Source organism: Schistocerca piceifrons, unplaced genomic scaffold (genome assembly GCF_021461385.2).
Source record: "Schistocerca piceifrons isolate TAMUIC-IGC-003096 unplaced genomic scaffold, iqSchPice1.1 HiC_scaffold_701, whole genome shotgun sequence".
Lineage (NCBI taxonomy): Eukaryota > Metazoa > Arthropoda > Insecta > Orthoptera > Acrididae > Schistocerca > Schistocerca piceifrons.
In genome coordinates, this window is record NW_025728950.1 from 413,490 (window position 1) to 431,416 (window position 17,927).

Below are 17,927 nucleotides of genomic sequence, written 5' to 3' on the forward strand. Positions count from 1 at the left end.
GCAAGTGCCGTCCGGCTAACCGCAAAAAAAAAAAAAAAATTCTTAAGATAATCTTAAATTAATGAAAAGAAATCGTGGTGTGTAAGCAACTAACTACTGGGCACATCAACAACTACGACAAGTTTTGCTACCAGCGGAATATCTGATCACTGCAGAAAGTTAACCCATTTCAGGCTGTGTTTTAATTAATTTTAGGTGGGCCGATCCCGGCGGTACTTCAATGCCGGGCCAACCCGCGACAGAGGTGGAGCAAGCCCCTAGCACTCCGTCATAAGCCAAAAATGAGTGTAATATTCTGGTCGTGTGATGCAGGACGTATCAGATATTAAGCTGATAAGACAAATACTACACTTTTTTCCCTCCTACCTCCCCTATAGACCTACCTTTTCCTCTCCAAAAATGCCGCCATCCTCTAGTGTCGACGCAGCACGTAAAGCAGGGTGTTGTTAGTAGCAAGACTTATTGCCATAAACCGAAAATAAAAGCGGAGGCATACTCTGCTATGCCTTGGGGGCGACGACACACTACTCAGAAACACACCTCCCTCTCCAGGTGTGAAGCAAGTGATGATGTTAAAAACTAAATAGAAAGAAATAAATAAAGACAGAAATGAAGGCAAAATAAAAAAAAAAAAACAGCGACGGCAGCACACTCAAACGAAACTGGCGAGATAATCCCATCGCCCATAGAATTAACGAAGTAATAATCCTCTAAGATAGATTATGTTTTCCAATTTTCCAATAATTTTTCATACAAGGTTCACACAATTTCCGTGTTACCAATTTCCATATTATCAGTATCATAGAACAGTCTACTCTAGTGATGCCCTGAAGGCCAATATCAAATCTGGGGTATGGGTAAGTCAAGGGTAGTTTGAAAGTCTGAGTGACAAAGATCCAGGGGTACACTCAGGCAATTCTTATACGAGGTGCCTTAGTCAGCCCGGAACACCTTTTGATAACCATGAACCATTGCAACTTTAAGAAATCTTCCAAAAGTAATGGTATATTTCCGGTCAGATTCCGCCAGGCGATGCTGGCTCCAAAGGTAGTCCATGAAAGAGACAGCATCGGTGAGGCAAAGGTCATAGATCGTGAAAATGGTGTGGCCCAAGAGCCACACCATTGCGTTACGTCGTGTTCGTTGGTTGGTCTGAATATCAGGGGTAAGGAACCAGTCGATTGACAAATAGTCCAGTGTAGTCCCACCGATCAGCGCTAATAGCACACGTGCAAGGTCCCACACTTCTGTGACGTGAGGGCATAAGAGACGATGCTCTCTGGTGTCTACGTCACCACATCGGCCGCAAGCAGCCGAGGGCCATAGGCGGATGGCCGCCAGGCGGTGATTAGTGGGTATTAAATTGTTTACAACGCGATACCATAGCGCTGAAACTTCTGTGGGAAGGGCTGGGTGGTTGATATTAGCCCAAGCTTGGTGCCAGATGACCGACGGTCGTCTGTCCTCCAATTTATGTGGTGTGGGCTGGCCTCGAAGCGCCTAGTAAAGGCGCTTCGATGTGCGTGCCTTGTCGGTGGCCACTGTTAGGACGTAACTTTGATTGAGGTAATAGTCCTTGACTGTCGTCATCCGGAATGGAATATGTGTCAAACATACTGGTGCACGCGCCGATTGTGGGCGATAACGGTCGAAAAGCACCGCTGTTGTACCACCTGGGTCAATCTCACGCAAAGTGGCGATACTTTGAATCAGGATTGCCGCACATTTGCGGGGAAAGTCAATGAGTCCAAGGCCACTATCGACCTTTGGCAGTGTACAATTCTGCGCATCAACTTTGAATAGTGCATGCAGCCACAATAGGCAATATACTGTTTGTGAGATGGCTCTGCTGGTTTGTTTCGGTAGCGTATGGAGTTGTGCTACATACTATGCCCGTGATAGGATGTATGTACTAATCAGTTGGATTCGTTGATGGAGGTCGAGTCGTCGATCAGTGTGACTCATGCAAAATCCTCTGATGCGCGTGAGAATCCGCCTGCACGTGAGTGTTAACATGCGCTGCGGACAGTCAGTCACCTCAAGACCCAAGATACGTTGTTCCCCTACAATCCGGTTGCATGGGCGTTCGATGGTCAATGATCGTGGCCCTAGTGGCATTAGCACCATTTTGTTGGATTTTAACATGGCACCGGATGCTCGTTCATAAACGTGGAGGACTCGGCGAACCGAATCGATGTCATTGGCGTTTGCTACAAACACACCTACACCATCCGCGTATGCCGCACTGCGGAAGGTGACGCCTGGGAAAGGAACACCATCGACCATCCGTCCGATGTCACGCAGCATGGGGTCCAGCGCCAAAGCGATAAAATACACTGACAAGGGACAGCCTTGTCGAACTGATCGTCTGATGGGAATTGGTCGTGATCTGCAGCCGTTCACAATGATTCTGGAATTTGCTCCATCCAAGAAGTGCCGGATGACTCTTATGAAGTGCTCCCCGAAACCCTTCCGCGACATAACGGCCAGCAGGTAAGGATGGGAGAAGGCACCGGCGAAATCTAGAGATCAATTGAAGCCGGGGTTCGAGCGTCGGCGGTGGGTGAGTAAGACAGCATCACGGTATATAGAAGCAGCGGTGAAGGTGGTTCGATTCGAAACGCCAGTGTACCTTATTCATTACCTGTTTAAGATGTGAAGCCACACTTCGTGCCACCAACTTATAATCAGTGTTAAGAACACGTCCTTAGCCCGACAGTGACCTGTGACCTTTGGATTAAGGACAATACGTACAGCTAGAAAATCGGCGGGTAGCTCGCAACCAGCAAACATCTCCTCGCACGTTTTGCAGAAGCGGTCTCCTAACAGGCCAGAAAACCTAGCACTTCGATTAGTGCTGGAATGGCACAATCGAAGGGCGGTATCCTTGCGGAGTACCGCCAGAGATGAAAAACCGCAGTGTCAGGGCCTAAATGCTTGCAGCGTGTGCGCTCCACATGTGGGAGTGACACACGGTGGTGCGGGCCGATATGGCAACAGGCGACCGTCGAAAACATCGCAAAGGCAAGTGCCGGAAGGAACGACCAAATACGAGATCACTCGTCAACATCCCAGTACTACCCTCCATGTCGAGGAGTAAACTGCGACTCCCATTTGAACGCCGCTAGCTGCCAGGGCAGTGGAGAAGCCGTGAGGCCGAACCACAGAAGCGTGAGGCCGGTGCGAGCTATACTGGCGCGAGCTACACCTAGCCGAGTGCTTACATCGTCCACCGCCTACTGCATATGTGTGTGTGCGTGTGTACACACGTATTCAGCGTGCGTGCGGCGGCGACGACGACGACGTTCGCGAGGAGCTAAGGATATAACTCCAAAAAATGTAATTAAAATTATCTGTGCCCGGACCGTAAGAGACGCTAACGAGGCATCCGAAGGCACTGTCCTGTGCCCCCATAAATTACCAGCCTAGCGTAATGCGGCTGCAAGTGCCGTCCGGCTAACCGCAAAAAAAAAAAAAAAAATTCTTAAGATAATCTTAAATTAATGAAAAGAAATCGTGGTGTGTAAGCAACTAACTACTGGGCACATCAACAACTACGACAAGTTTTGCTACCAGCGGAATATCTGATCACTGCAGAAAGTTAACCCATTTCAGGCTGTGTTTTAATTAATTTTAGGTGGGCCGATCCCGGCGGTACTTCAATGCCGGGCCAACCCGCGACAGAGGTGGAGCAAGCCCCTAGCACTCCGTCATAAGCCAAAAATGAGTGTAATATTCTGGTCGTGTGATGCAGGACGTATCAGATATTAAGCTGATAAGACAAATACTACACTTTTTTCCCTCCTACCTCCCCTATAGACCTACCTTTTCCTCTCCAAAAATGCCGCCATCCTCTATTGTCGACGCAGCACGTAAAGCAGGGTGTTGTTAGTAGCAAGACTTATTGCCATAAACCGAAAATAAAAGCGGAGGCATACTCTGCTATGCCTTGGGGGCGACGACACACTACTCAGAAACACACCTCCCTCTCCAGGTGTGAAGCAAGTGATGATGTTAAAAACTAAATAGAAAGAAATAAATAAAGACAGAAATGAAGGCAAAATAAAAAAAAAACAGCGATGGCAGCACACTCAAACGAAACTGGCGAGATAATCCCATCGCCCATAGAATTAACGAAGTAATAATCCTCTAAGATAGATTATGTTTTCCAATTTTCCAATAATTTTTCATACAAGGTTCACACAATTTCCGTGTTACCAATTTCCATATTATCAGTATCATAGAACAGTCTACTCTAGTGATGCCCTGAAGGCCAATATCAAATCTGGGGTATGGGTAAGTCAAGGGTAGTTTGAAAGTCTGAGTGACAAAGATCCAGGGGTACACTCAGGCAATTCTTATACGAGGTGCCTTAGTCAGCCCGGAACACCTTTTGATAACCATGAACCATTGCAACTTTAAGAAATCTTCCAAAAGTAATGGTATATTTCCGGTCAGATTCCGCCAGGCGATGCTGGCTCCAAAGGTAGTCCATGAAAGAGACAGCATCGGTGAGGCAAAGGTCATAGATCGTGAAAATGGTGTGGCCCAAGAGCCACACCATTGCGTTACGTCGTGTTCGTTGGTTGGTCTGAATATCAGGGGTAAGGAACCAGTCGATTGACACATAGTCCAGTGTAGTCCCACCGATCAGCGCTAATAGCACACGTGCAAGGTCCCACACTTCTGTGACGTGAGGGCATAAGAGACGATGCTCTCTGGTGTCTACGTCACCACATCGGCCGCAAGCAGCCGAGGGCCATAGGCGGATGGCCGCCAGGCGGTGATTAGTGGGTATTAAATTGTTTACAACGCGATACCATAGCGCTGAAACTTCTGTGGGAAGGGCTGGGTGGTTGATATTAGCCCAAGCTTGGTGCCAGATGACCGACGGTCGTCTGTCCTCCAATTTATGTGGTGTGGGCTGGCCTCGAAGCGCCTAGTAAAGGCGCTTCGATGTGCGTGCCTTGTCGGTGGCCACTGTTAGGACGTAACTTTGATTGAGGTAATAGTCCTTGACTGTCGTCATCCGGAATGGAATATGTGTCAAACATACTGGTGCACGCGCCGATTGTGGGCGATAACGGTCGAAAAGCACCGCTGTTGTACCACCTGGGTCAATCTCACGCAAAGTGGCGATACTTTGAATCAGGATTGCCGCACATTTGCGGGGAAAGTCAATGAGTCCAAGGCCACTATCGACCTTTGGCAGTGTACAATTCTGCGCATCAACTTTGAATAGTGCATGCAGCCACAATAGGCAATATACTGTTTGTGAGATGGCTCTGCTGGTTTGTTTCGGTAGCGTATGGAGTTGTGCTACATACTATGCCCGTGATAGGATGTATGTACTAATCAGTTGGATTCGTTGATGGAGGTCGAGTCGTCGATCAGTGTGACTCATGCAAAATCCTCTGATGCGCGTGAGAATCCGCCTGCACGTGAGTGTTAACATGCGCTGCGGACAGTCAGTCACCTCAAGACCCAAGATACGTTGTTCCCCTACAATCCGGTTGCATGGGCGTTCGATGGTCAATGATCGTGGCCCTAGTGGCATTAGCACCATTTTGTTGGATTTTAACATGGCACCGGATGCTCGTTCATAAACGTGGAGGACTCGGCGAACCGAATCGATGTCATTGGCGTTTGCTACAAACACACCTACACCATCCGCGTATGCCGCACTGCGGAAGGTGACGCCTGGGAAAGGAACACCATCGACCATCCGTCCGATGTCACGCAGCATGGGGTCCAGCGCCAAAGCGATAAAATACACTGACAAGGGACAGCCTTGTCGAACTGATCGTCTGATGGGAATTGGTCGTGATCTGCAGCCGTTCACAATGATTCTGGAATTTGCTCCATCCAAGAAGTGCCGGATGACTCTTATGAAGTGCTCCCCGAAACCCTTCCGCGACATAACGGCCAGCAGGTAAGGATGGGAGAAGGCACCGGCGAAATCTAGAGATCAATTGAAGCCGGGGTTCGAGCGTCGGCGGTGGGTGAGTAAGACAGCATCACGGTATATAGAAGCAGCGGTGAAGGTGGTTCGATTCGAAACGCCAGTGTACCTTATTCATTACCTGTTTAAGATGTGAAGCCACACTTCGTGCCACCAACTTATAATCAGTGTTAAGAACACGTCCTTAGCCCGACAGTGACCTGTGACCTTTGGATTAAGGACAATACGTACAGCTAGAAAATCGGCGGGTAGCTCGCAACCAGCAAACATCTCCTCGCACGTTTTGCAGAAGCGGTCTCCTAACAGGCCAGAAAACCTAGCACTTCGATTAGTGCTGGAATGGCACAATCGAAGGGCGGTGTCCTTGCGGAGTACCGCCAGAGATGAAAAACCGCAGTGTCAGGGCCTAAATGCTTGCAGCGTGTGCGCTCCACATGTGGGAGTGACACACGGTGGTGCGGGCCGATATGGCAACAGGCGACCGTCGAAAACATCGCAAAGGCAAGTGCCGGAAGGAACGACCAAATACGAGATCACTCGTCAACATCCCAGTACTACCCTCCATGTCGAGGAGTAAACTGCGACTCCCATTTGAACGCCGCTAGCTGCCAGGGCAGTGGAGAAGCCGTGAGGCCGAACCACAGCAGCGTCAGGCCGGTGCGAGCTATACTGGCGCGAGCTACACCTAGCCGAGTGCTTACATCGTCCACCGCCTACTGCATATGTGTGTGTGCGTGTGTACACACGTATTCAGCGTGCGTGCGGCGGCGACGACGACGACGTTCGCGAGGAGCTAAGGATATAACTCCAAAAAATGTAATTAAAATTATCTGTGCCCGGACCGTAAGAGACGCTAACGAGGCATCCGAAGGCACTGTCCTGTGCCCCCATAAATTACCAGCCTAGCGTAATGCGGCTGCAAGTGCCGTCCGGCTAACCGCAAAAAAAAAAAAAAATTCTTAAGATAATCTTAAATTAATGAAAAGAAATCGTGGTGTGTAAGCAACTAACTACTGGGCACATCAACAACTACGACAAGTTTTGCTACCAGCGGAATATCTGATCACTGCAGAAAGTTAACCCATTTCAGGCTGTGTTTTAATTAATTTTAGGTGGGCCGATCCCGGCGGTACTTCAATGCCGGGCCAACCCGCGACAGAGGTGGAGCAAGCCCCTAGCACTCCGTCATAAGCCAAAAATGAGTGTAATATTCTGGTCGTGTGATGCAGGACGTATCAGATATTAAGCTGATAAGACAAATACTACACTTTTTTCCCTCCTACCTCCCCTATAGACCTACCTTTTCCTCTCCAAAAATGCCGCCATCCTCTATTGTCGACGCAGCACGTAAAGCAGGGTGTTGTTAGTAGCAAGACTTATTGCCATAAACCGAAAATAAAAGCGGAGGCATACTCTGCTATGCCTTGGGGGCGACGACACACTACTCAGAAACACACCTCCCTCTCCAGGTGTGAAGCAAGTGATGATGTTAAAAACTAAATAGAAAGAAATAAATAAAGACAGAAATGAAGGCAAAATAAAAAAAAAACAGCGACGGCAGCACACTCAAACGAAACTGGCGAGATAATCCCATCGCCCATAGAATTAACGAAGTAATAATCCTCTAAGATAGATTATGTTTTCCAATTTTCCAATAATTTTTCATACAAGGTTCACACAATTTCCGTGTTACCAATTTCCATATTATCAGTATCATAGAACAGTCTACTCTAGTGATGCCCTGAAGGCCAATATCAAATCTGGGGTATGGGTAAGTCAAGGGTAGTTTGAAAGTCTGAGTGACAAAGATCCAGGGGTACACTCAGGCAATTCTTATACGAGGTGCCTTAGTCAGCCCGGAACACCTTTTGATAACCATGAACCATTGCAACTTTAAGAAATCTTCCAAAAGTAATGGTATATTTCCGGTCAGATTCCGCCAGGCGATGCTGGCTCCAAAGGTAGTCCATGAAAGAGACAGCATCGGTGAGGCAAAGGTCATAGATCGTGAAAATGGTGTGGCCCAAGAGCCACACCATTGCGTTACGTCGTGTTCGTTGGTTGGTCTGAATATCAGGGGTAAGGAACCAGTCGATTGACACATAGTCCAGTGTAGTCCCACCGATCAGCGCTAATAGCACACGTGCAAGGTCCCACACTTCTGTGACGTGAGGGCATAAGAGACGATGCTCTCTGGTGTCTACGTCACCACATCGGCCGCAAGCAGCCGAGGGCCATAGGCGGATGGCCGCCAGGCGGTGATTAGTGGGTATTAAATTGTTTACAACGCGATACCATAGCGCTGAAACTTCTGTGGGAAGGGCTGGGTGGTTGATATTAGCCCAAGCTTGGTGCCAGATGACCGACGGTCGTCTGTCCTCCAATTTATGTGGTGTGGGCTGGCCTCGAAGCGCCTAGTAAAGGCGCTTCGATGTGCGTGCCTTGTCGGTGGCCACTGTTAGGACGTAACTTTGATTGAGGTAATAGTCCTTGACTGTCGTCATCCGGAATGGAATATGTGTCAAACATACTGGTGCACGCGCCGATTGTGGGCGATAACGGTCGAAAAGCACCGCTGTTGTACCACCTGGGTCAATCTCACGCAAAGTGGCGATACTTTGAATCAGGATTGCCGCACATTTGCGGGGAAAGTCAATGAGTCCAAGGCCACTATCGACCTTTGGCAGTGTACAATTCTGCGCATCAACTTTGAATAGTGCATGCCGCCACAATAGGCAATATACTGTTTGTGAGATGGCTCTGCTGGTTTGTTTCGGTAGCGTATGGAGTTGTGCTACATACTATGCCCGTGATAGGTTGTATGTACTAATCAGTTGGATTCGTTGATGGAGGTCGAGTCGTCGATCAGTGTGACTCATGCAAAATCCTCTGATGCGCGTGAGAATCCGCCTGCACGTGAGTGTTAACATGCGCTGCGGACAGTCAGTCACCTCAAGACCCAAGATACGTTGTTCCCCTACAATCCGGTTGCATGGGCGTTCGATGGTCAATGATCGTGGCCCTAGTGGCATTAGCACCATTTTGTTGGATTTTAACATGGCACCGGATGCTCGTTCATAAACGTGGAGGACTCGGCGAACCGAATCGATGTCATTGGCGTTTGCTACAAACACACCTACACCATCCGCGTATGCCGCACTGCGGAAGGTGACGCCTGGGAAAGGAACACCATCGACCATCCGTCCGATGTCACGCAGCATGGGGTCCAGCGCCAAAGCGATAAAATACACTGACAAGGGACAGCCTTGTCGAACTGATCGTCTGATGGGAATTGGTCGTGATCTGCAGCCGTTCACAATGATTCTGGAATTTGCTCCATCCAAGAAGTGCCGGATGACTCTTATGAAGTGCTCCCCGAAACCCTTCCGCGACATAACGGCCAGCAGGTAAGGATGGGAGAAGGCACCGGCGAAATCTAGAGATCAATTGAAGCCGGGGTTCGAGCGTCGGCGGTGGGTGAGTAAGACAGCATCACGGTATATAGAAGCAGCGGTGAAGGTGGTTCGATTCGAAACGCCAGTGTACCTTATTCATTACCTGTTTAAGATGTGAAGCCACACTTCGTGCCACCAACTTATAATCAGTGTTAAGAACACGTCCTTAGCCCGACAGTGACCTGTGACCTTTGGATTAAGGACAATACGTACAGCTAGAAAATCGGCGGGTAGCTCGCAACCAGCAAACATCTCCTCGCACGTTTTGCAGAAGCGGTCTCCTAACAGGCCGGAAAACCTAGCACTTCGATTAGTGCTGGAATGGCACAATCGAAGGGCGGTATCCTTGCGGAGTACCGCCAGAGATGAAAAACCGCAGTGTCAGGGCCTAAATGCTTGCAGCGTGTGCGCTCCACATGTGGGAGTGACACACGGTGGTGCGGGCCGATATGGCAACAGGCGACCGTCGAAAACATCGCAAAGGCAAGTGCCGGAAGGAACGACCAAATACGAGATCACTCGTCAACATCCCAGTACTACCCTCCATGTCGAGGAGTAAACTGCGACTCCCATTTGAACGCCGCTAGCTGCCAGGGCAGTGGAGAAGCCGTGAGGCCGCCCCACAGCAGCGTCAGGCCGGTGCGAGCTATACTGGCGCGAGCTACACCTAGCCGAGTGCTTACATCGTCCACCGCCTACTGCATATGTGTGTGTGCGTGTGTACACACGTATTCAGCGTGCGTGCGGCGGCGACGACGACGACGTTCGCGAGGAGCTAAGGATATAACTCCAAAAAATGTAATTAAAATTATCTGTGCCCGGACCATAAGAGACGCTAACGAGGCATCCGAAGGCACTGTCCTGTGCCCCCATAAATTACCAGCCTAGCGTAATGCGGCTGCAAGTGCCGTCCGGCTAACCGCAAAAAAAAAAAAAAAATTCTTAAGATAATCTTAAATTAATGAAAAGAAATCGTGGTGTGTAAGCAACTAACTACTGGGCACATCAACAACTACGACAAGTTTTGCTACCAGCGGAATATCTGATCACTGCAGAAAGTTAACCCATTTCAGGCTGTGTTTTAATTAATTTTAGGTGGGCCGATCCCGGCGGTACTTCAATGCCGGGCCAACCCGCGACAGAGGTGGAGCAAGCCCCTAGCACTCCGTCATAAGCCAAAAATGAGTGTAATATTCTGGTCGTGTGATGCAGGACGTATCAGATATTAAGCTGATAAGACAAATACTACACTTTTTTCCCTCCTACCTCCCCTATAGACCTACCTTTTCCTCTCCAAAAATGCCGCCATCCTCTATTGTCGACGCAGCACGTAAAGCAGGGTGTTGTTAGTAGCAAGACTTTTTGCCATAAACCGAAAATAAAAGCGGAGGCATACTCTGCTATGCCTTGGGGGCGACGACACACTACTCAGAAACACACCTCCCTCTCAAGGTGTGAAGCAAGTGATGATGTTAAAAACTAAATAGAAAGAAATAAATAAAGACAGAAATGAAGGCAAAATAAAAAAAAAACAGCGACGGCAGCACACTCAAACGAAACTGGCGAGATAATCCCATCGCCCATAGAATTAACGAAGTAATAATCCTCTAAGATAGATTATGTTTTCCAATTTTCCAATAATTTTTCATACAAGGTTCACACAATTTCCGTGTTACCAATTTCCATATTATCAGTATCATAGAACAGTCTACTCTAGTGATGCCCTGAAGGCCAATATCAAATCTGGGGTATGGGTAAGTCAAGGGTAGTTTGAAAGTCTGAGTGACAAAGATCCAGGGGTACACTCAGGCAATTCTTATACGAGGTGCCTTAGTCAGCCCGGAACACCTTTTGATAACCATGAACCATTGCAACTTTAAGAAATCTTCCAAAAGTAATGGTATATTTCCGGTCAGATTCCGCCAGGCGATGCTGGCTCCAAAGGTAGTCCATGAAAGAGACAGCATCGGTGAGGCAAAGGTCATAGATCGTGAAAATGGTGTGGCCCAAGAGCCACACCATTGCGTTACGTCGTGTTCGTTGGTTGGTCTGAATATCAGGGGTAAGGAACCAGTCGATTGACACATAGTCCAGTGTAGTCCCACCGATCAGCGCTAATAGCACACGTGCAAGGTCCCACACTTCTGTGACGTGAGGGCATAAGAGACGATGCTCTCTGGTGTCTACGTCACCACATCGGCCGCAAGCAGCCGAGGGCCATAGGCGGATGGCCGCCAGGCGGTGATTAGTGGGTATTAAATTGTTTACAACGCGATACCATAGCGCTGAAACTTCTGTGGGAAGGGCTGGGTGGTTGATATTAGCCCAAGCTTGGTGCCAGATGACCGACGGTCGTCTGTCCTCCAATTTATGTGGTGTGGGCTGGCCTCGAAGCGCCTAGTAAAGGCGCTTCGATGTGCGTGCCTTGTCGGTGGCCACTGTTAGGACGTAACTTTGATTGAGGTAATAGTCCTTGACTGTCGTCATCCGGAATGGAATATGTGTCAAACATACTGGTGCACGCGCCGATTGTGGGCGATAACGGTCGAAAAGCACCGCTGTTGTACCACCTGGGTCAATCTCACGCAAAGTGGCGATACTTTGAATCAGGATTGCCGCACATTTGCGGGGAAAGTCAATGAGTCCAAGGCCACTATCGACCTTTGGCAGTGTACAATTCTGCGCATCAACTTTGAATAGTGCATGCCGCCACAATAGGCAATATACTGTTTGTGAGATGGCTCTGCTGGTTTGTTTCGGTAGCGTATGGAGTTGTGCTACATACTATGCCCGTGATAGGATGTATGTACTAATCAGTTGGATTCGTTGATGGAGGTCGAGTCGTCGATCAGTGTGACTCATGCAAAATCCTCTGATGCGCGTGAGAATCCGCCTGCACGTGAGTGTTAACATGCGCTGCGGACAGTCAGTCACCTCAAGACCCAAGATACGTTGTTCCCCTACAATCCGGTTGCATGGGCGTTCGATGGTCAATGATCGTGGCCCTAGTGGCATTAGCACCATTTTGTTGGATTTTAACATGGCACCGGATGCTCGTTCATAAACGTGGAGGACTCGGCGAACCGAATCGATGTCATTGGCGTTTGCTACAAACACACCTACACCATCCGCGTATGCCGCACTGCGGAAGGTGACGCCTGGGAAAGGAACACCATCGACCATCCGTCCGATGTCACGCAGCATGGGGTCCAGCGCCAAAGCGATAAAATACACTGACAAGGGACAGCCTTGTCGAACTGATCGTCTGATGGGAATTGGTCGTGATCTGCAGCCGTTCACAATGATTCTGGAATTTGCTCCATCCAAGAAGTGCCGGATGACTCTTATGAAGTGCTCCCCGAAACCCTTCCGCGACATAACGGCCAGCAGGTAAGGATGGGAGAAGGCACCGGCGAAATCTAGAGATCAATTGAAGCCGGGGTTCGAGCGTCGGCGGTGGGTGAGTAAGACAGCATCACGGTATATAGAAGCAGCGGTGAAGGTGGTTCGATTCGAAACGCCAGTGTACCTTATTCATTACCTGTTTAAGATGTGAAGCCACACTTCGTGCCACCAACTTATAATCAGTGTTAAGAACACGTCCTTAGCCCGACAGTGACCTGTGACCTTTGGATTAAGGACAATACGTACAGCTAGAAAATCGGCGGGTAGCTCGCAACCAGCAAACATCTCCTCGCACGTTTTGCAGAAGCGGTCTCCTAACAGGCCGGAAAACCTAGCACTTCGATTAGTGCTGGAATGGCACAATCGAAGGGCGGTATCCTTGCGGAGTACCGCCAGAGATGAAAAACCGCAGTGTCAGGGCCTAAATGCTTGCAGCGTGTGCGCTCCACATGTGGGAGTGACACACGGTGGTGCGGGCCGATATGGCAACAGGCGACCGTCGAAAACATCGCAAAGGCAAGTGCCGGAAGGAACGACCAAATACGAGATCACTCGTCAACATCCCAGTACTACCCTCCATGTCGAGGAGTAAACTGCGACTCCCATTTGAACGCCGCTAGCTGCCAGGGCAGTGGAGAAGCCGTGAGGCCGCCCCACAGCAGCGTCAGGCCGGTGCGAGCTATACTGGCGCGAGCTACACCTAGCCGAGTGCTTACATCGTCCACCGCCTACTGCATATGTGTGTGTGCGTGTGTACACACGTATTCAGCGTGCGTGCGGCGGCGACGACGACGACGTTCGCGAGGAGCTAAGGATATAACTCCAAAAAATGTAATTAAAATTATCTGTGCCCGGACCATAAGAGACGCTAACGAGGCATCCGAAGGCACTGTCCTGTGCCCCCATAAATTACCAGCCTAGCGTAATGCGGCTGCAAGTGCCGTCCGGCTAACCGCAAAAAAAAAAAAAAAATTCTTAAGATAATCTTAAATTAATGAAAAGAAATCGTGGTGTGTAAGCAACTAACTACTGGGCACATCAACAACTACGACAAGTTTTGCTACCAGCGGAATATCTGATCACTGCAGAAAGTTAACCCATTTCAGGCTGTGTTTTAATTAATTTTAGGTGGGCCGATCCCGGCGGTACTTCAATGCCGGGCCAACCCGCGACAGAGGTGGAGCAAGCCCCTAGCACTCCGTCATAAGCCAAAAATGAGTGTAATATTCTGGTCGTGTGATGCAGGACGTATCAGATATTAAGCTGATAAGACAAATACTACACTTTTTTCCCTCCTACCTCCCCTATAGACCTACCTTTTCCTCTCCAAAAATGCCGCCATCCTCTATTGTCGACGCAGCACGTAAAGCAGGGTGTTGTTAGTAGCAAGACTTATTGCCATAAACCGAAAATAAAAGCGGAGGCATACTCTGCTATGCCTTGGGGGCGACGACACACTACTCAGAAACACACCTCCCTCTCAAGGTGTGAAGCAAGTGATGATGTTAAAAACTAAATAGAAAGAAATAAATAAAGACAGAAATGAAGGCAAAATAAAAAAAAAAAACAGCGACGGCAGCACACTCAAACGAAACTGGCGAGATAATCCCATCGCCCATAGAATTAACGAAGTAATAATCCTCTAAGATAGATTATGTTTTCCAATTTTCCAATAATTTTTCATACAAGGTTCACACAATTTCCGTGTTACCAATTTCCATATTATCAGTATCATAGAACAGTCTACTCTAGTGATGCCCTGAAGGCCAATATCAAATCTGGGGTATGGGTAAGTCAAGGGTAGTTTGAAAGTCTGAGTGACAAAGATCCAGGGGTACACTCAGGCAATTCTTATACGAGGTGCCTTAGTCAGCCCGGAACACCTTTTGATAACCATGAACCATTGCAACTTTAAGAAATCTTCCAAAAGTAATGGTATATTTCCGGTCAGATTCCGCCAGGCGATGCTGGCTCCAAAGGTAGTCCATGAAAGAGACAGCATCGGTGAGGCAAAGGTCATAGATCGTGAAAATGGTGTGGCCCAAGAGCCACACCATTGCGTTACGTCGTGTTCGTTGGTTGGTCTGAATATCAGGGGTAAGGAACCAGTCGATTGACACATAGTCCAGTGTAGTCCCACCGATCAGCGCTAATAGCACACGTGCAAGGTCCCACACTTCTGTGACGTGAGGGCATAAGAGACGATGCTCTCTGGTGTCTACGTCACCACATCGGCCGCAAGCAGCCGAGGGCCATAGGCGGATGGCCGCCAGGCGGTGATTAGTGGGTATTAAATTGTTTACAACGCGATACCATAGCGCTGAAACTTCTGTGGGAAGGGCTGGGTGGTTGATATTAGCCCAAGCTTGGTGCCAGATGACCGACGGTCGTCTGTCCTCCAATTTATGTGGTGTGGGCTGGCCTCGAAGCGCCTAGTAAAGGCGCTTCGATGTGCGTGCCTTGTCGGTGGCCACTGTTAGGACGTAACTTTGATTGAGGTAATAGTCCTTGACTGTCGTCATCCGGAATGGAATATGTGTCAAACATACTGGTGCACGCGCCGATTGTGGGCGATAACGGTCGAAAAGCACCGCTGTTGTACCACCTGGGTCAATCTCACGCAAAGTGGCGATACTTTGAATCAGGATTGCCGCACATTTGCGGGGAAAGTCAATGAGTCCAAGGCCACTATCGACCTTTGGCAGTGTACAATTCTGCGCATCAACTTTGAATAGTGCATGCCGCCACAATAGGCAATATACTGTTTGTGAGATGGCTCTGCTGGTTTGTTTCGGTAGCGTATGGAGTTGTGCTACATACTATGCCCGTGATAGGATGTATGTACTAATCAGTTGGATTCGTTGATGGAGGTCGAGTCGTCGATCAGTGTGACTCATGCAAAATCCTCTGATGCGCGTGAGAATCCGCCTGCACGTGAGTGTTAACATGCGCTGCGGACAGTCAGTCACCTCAAGACCCAAGATACGTTGTTCCCCTACAATCCGGTTGCATGGGCGTTCGATGGTCAATGATCGTGGCCCTAGTGGCATTAGCACCATTTTGTTGGATTTTAACATGGCACCGGATGCTCGTTCATAAACGTGGAGGACTCGGCGAACCGAATCGATGTCATTGGCGTTTGCTACAAACACACCTACACCATCCGCGTATGCCGCACTGCGGAAGGTGACGCCTGGGAAAGGAACACCATCGACCATCCGTCCGATGTCACGCAGCATGGGGTCCAGCGCCAAAGCGATAAAATACACTGACAAGGGACAGCCTTGTCGAACTGATCGTCTGATGGGAATTGGTCGTGATCTGCAGCCGTTCACAATGATTCTGGAATTTGCTCCATCCAAGAAGTGCCGGATGACTCTTATGAAGTGCTCCCCGAAACCCTTCCGCGACATAACGGCCAGCAGGTAAGGATGGGAGAAGGCACCGGCGAAATCTAGAGATCAATTGAAGCCGGGGTTCGAGCGTCGGCGGTGGGTGAGTAAGACAGCATCACGGTATATAGAAGCAGCGGTGAAGGTGGTTCGATTCGAAACGCCAGTGTACCTTATTCATTACCTGTTTAAGATGTGAAGCCACACTTCGTGCCACCAACTTATAATCAGTGTTAAGAACACGTCCTTAGCCCGACAGTGACCTGTGACCTTTGGATTAAGGACAATACGTACAGCTAGAAAATAGGCGGGTAGCTCGCAACCAGCAAACATCTCCTCGCACGTTTTGCAGAAGCGGTCTCCTAACAGGCCGGAAAACCTAGCACTTCGATTAGTGCTGGAATGGCACAATCGAAGGGCGGTATCCTTGCGGAGTACCGCCAGAGATGAAAAACCGCAGTGTCAGGGCCTAAATGCTTGCAGCGTGTGCGCTCCACATGTGGGAGTGACACACGGTGGTGCGGGCCGATATGGCAACAGGCGACCGTCGAAAACATCGCAAAGGCAAGTGCCGGAAGGAACGACCAAATACGAGATCACTCGTCAACATCCCAGTACTACCCTCCATGTCGAGGAGTAAACTGCGACTCCCATTTGAACGCCGCTAGCTGCCAGGGCAGTGGAGAAGCCGTGAGGCCGCCCCACAGCAGCGTCAGGCCGGTGCGAGCTATACTGGCGCGAGCTACACCTAGCCGAGTGCTTACATCGTCCACCGCCTACTGCATATGTGTGTGTGCGTGTGTACACACGTATTCAGCGTGCGTGCGGCGGCGACGACGACGACGTTCGCGAGGAGCTAAGGATATAACTCCAAAAAATGTAATTAAAATTATCTGTGCCCGGACCATAAGAGACGCTAACGAGGCATCCGAAGGCACTGTCCTGTGCCCCCATAAATTACCAGCCTAGCGTAATGCGGCTGCAAGTGCCGTCCGGCTAACCGCAAAAAAAAAAAAAAAAATTCTTAAGATAATCTTAAATTAATGAAAAGAAATCGTGGTGTGTAAGCAACTAACTACTGGGCACATCAACAACTACGACAAGTTTTGCTACCAGCGGAATATCTGATCACTGCAGAAAGTTAACCCATTTCAGGCTGTGTTTTAATTAATTTTAGGTGGGCCGATCCCGGCGGTACTTCAATGCCGGGCCAACCCGCGACAGAGGTGGAGCAAGCCCCTAGCACTCCGTCATAAGCCAAAAATGAGTGTAATATTCTGGTCGTGTGATGCAGGACGTATCAGATATTAAGCTGATAAGACAAATACTACACTTTTTTCCCTCCTACCTCCCCTATAGACCTACCTTTTCCTCTCCAAAAATGCCGCCATCCTCTATTGTCGACGCAGCACGTAAAGCAGGGTGTTGTTAGTAGCAAGACTTATTGCCATAAACCGAAAATAAAAGCGGAGGCATACTCTGCTATGCCTTGGGGGCGACGACACACTACTCAGAAACACACCTCCCTCTCAAGGTGTGAAGCAAGTGATGATGTTAAAAACTAAATAGAAAGAAATAAATAAAGACAGAAATGAAGGCAAAATAAAAAAAAAAAACAGCGACGGCAGCACACTCAAACGAAACTGGCGAGATAATCCCATCGCCCATAGAATTAACGAAGTAATAATCCTCTAAGATAGATTATGTTTTCCA

At 48.9% G+C, this 17,927-nt stretch overlaps 6 pseudogenes; all 6 read right to left on the reverse strand.

The window, feature by feature from the left end:
• Positions 1-190: 190 nt before the first annotated feature.
• Positions 191-401, reverse strand: LOC124769373 (annotated as a pseudogene).
• A 3,231-nt stretch (positions 402-3,632) lies between these two features.
• Positions 3,633-3,843, reverse strand: LOC124769375 (annotated as a pseudogene).
• A 3,226-nt stretch (positions 3,844-7,069) lies between these two features.
• On the reverse strand, positions 7,070-7,280 carry LOC124769379 (annotated as a pseudogene).
• Positions 7,281-10,507: 3,227 nt separating this feature from the next.
• On the reverse strand, positions 10,508-10,718 carry LOC124769380 (annotated as a pseudogene).
• A 3,227-nt stretch (positions 10,719-13,945) lies between these two features.
• On the reverse strand, positions 13,946-14,156 carry LOC124769381 (annotated as a pseudogene).
• A 3,230-nt stretch (positions 14,157-17,386) lies between these two features.
• On the reverse strand, positions 17,387-17,597 carry LOC124769382 (annotated as a pseudogene).
• Between the last annotated feature and the right edge of the window lie 330 nt (positions 17,598-17,927).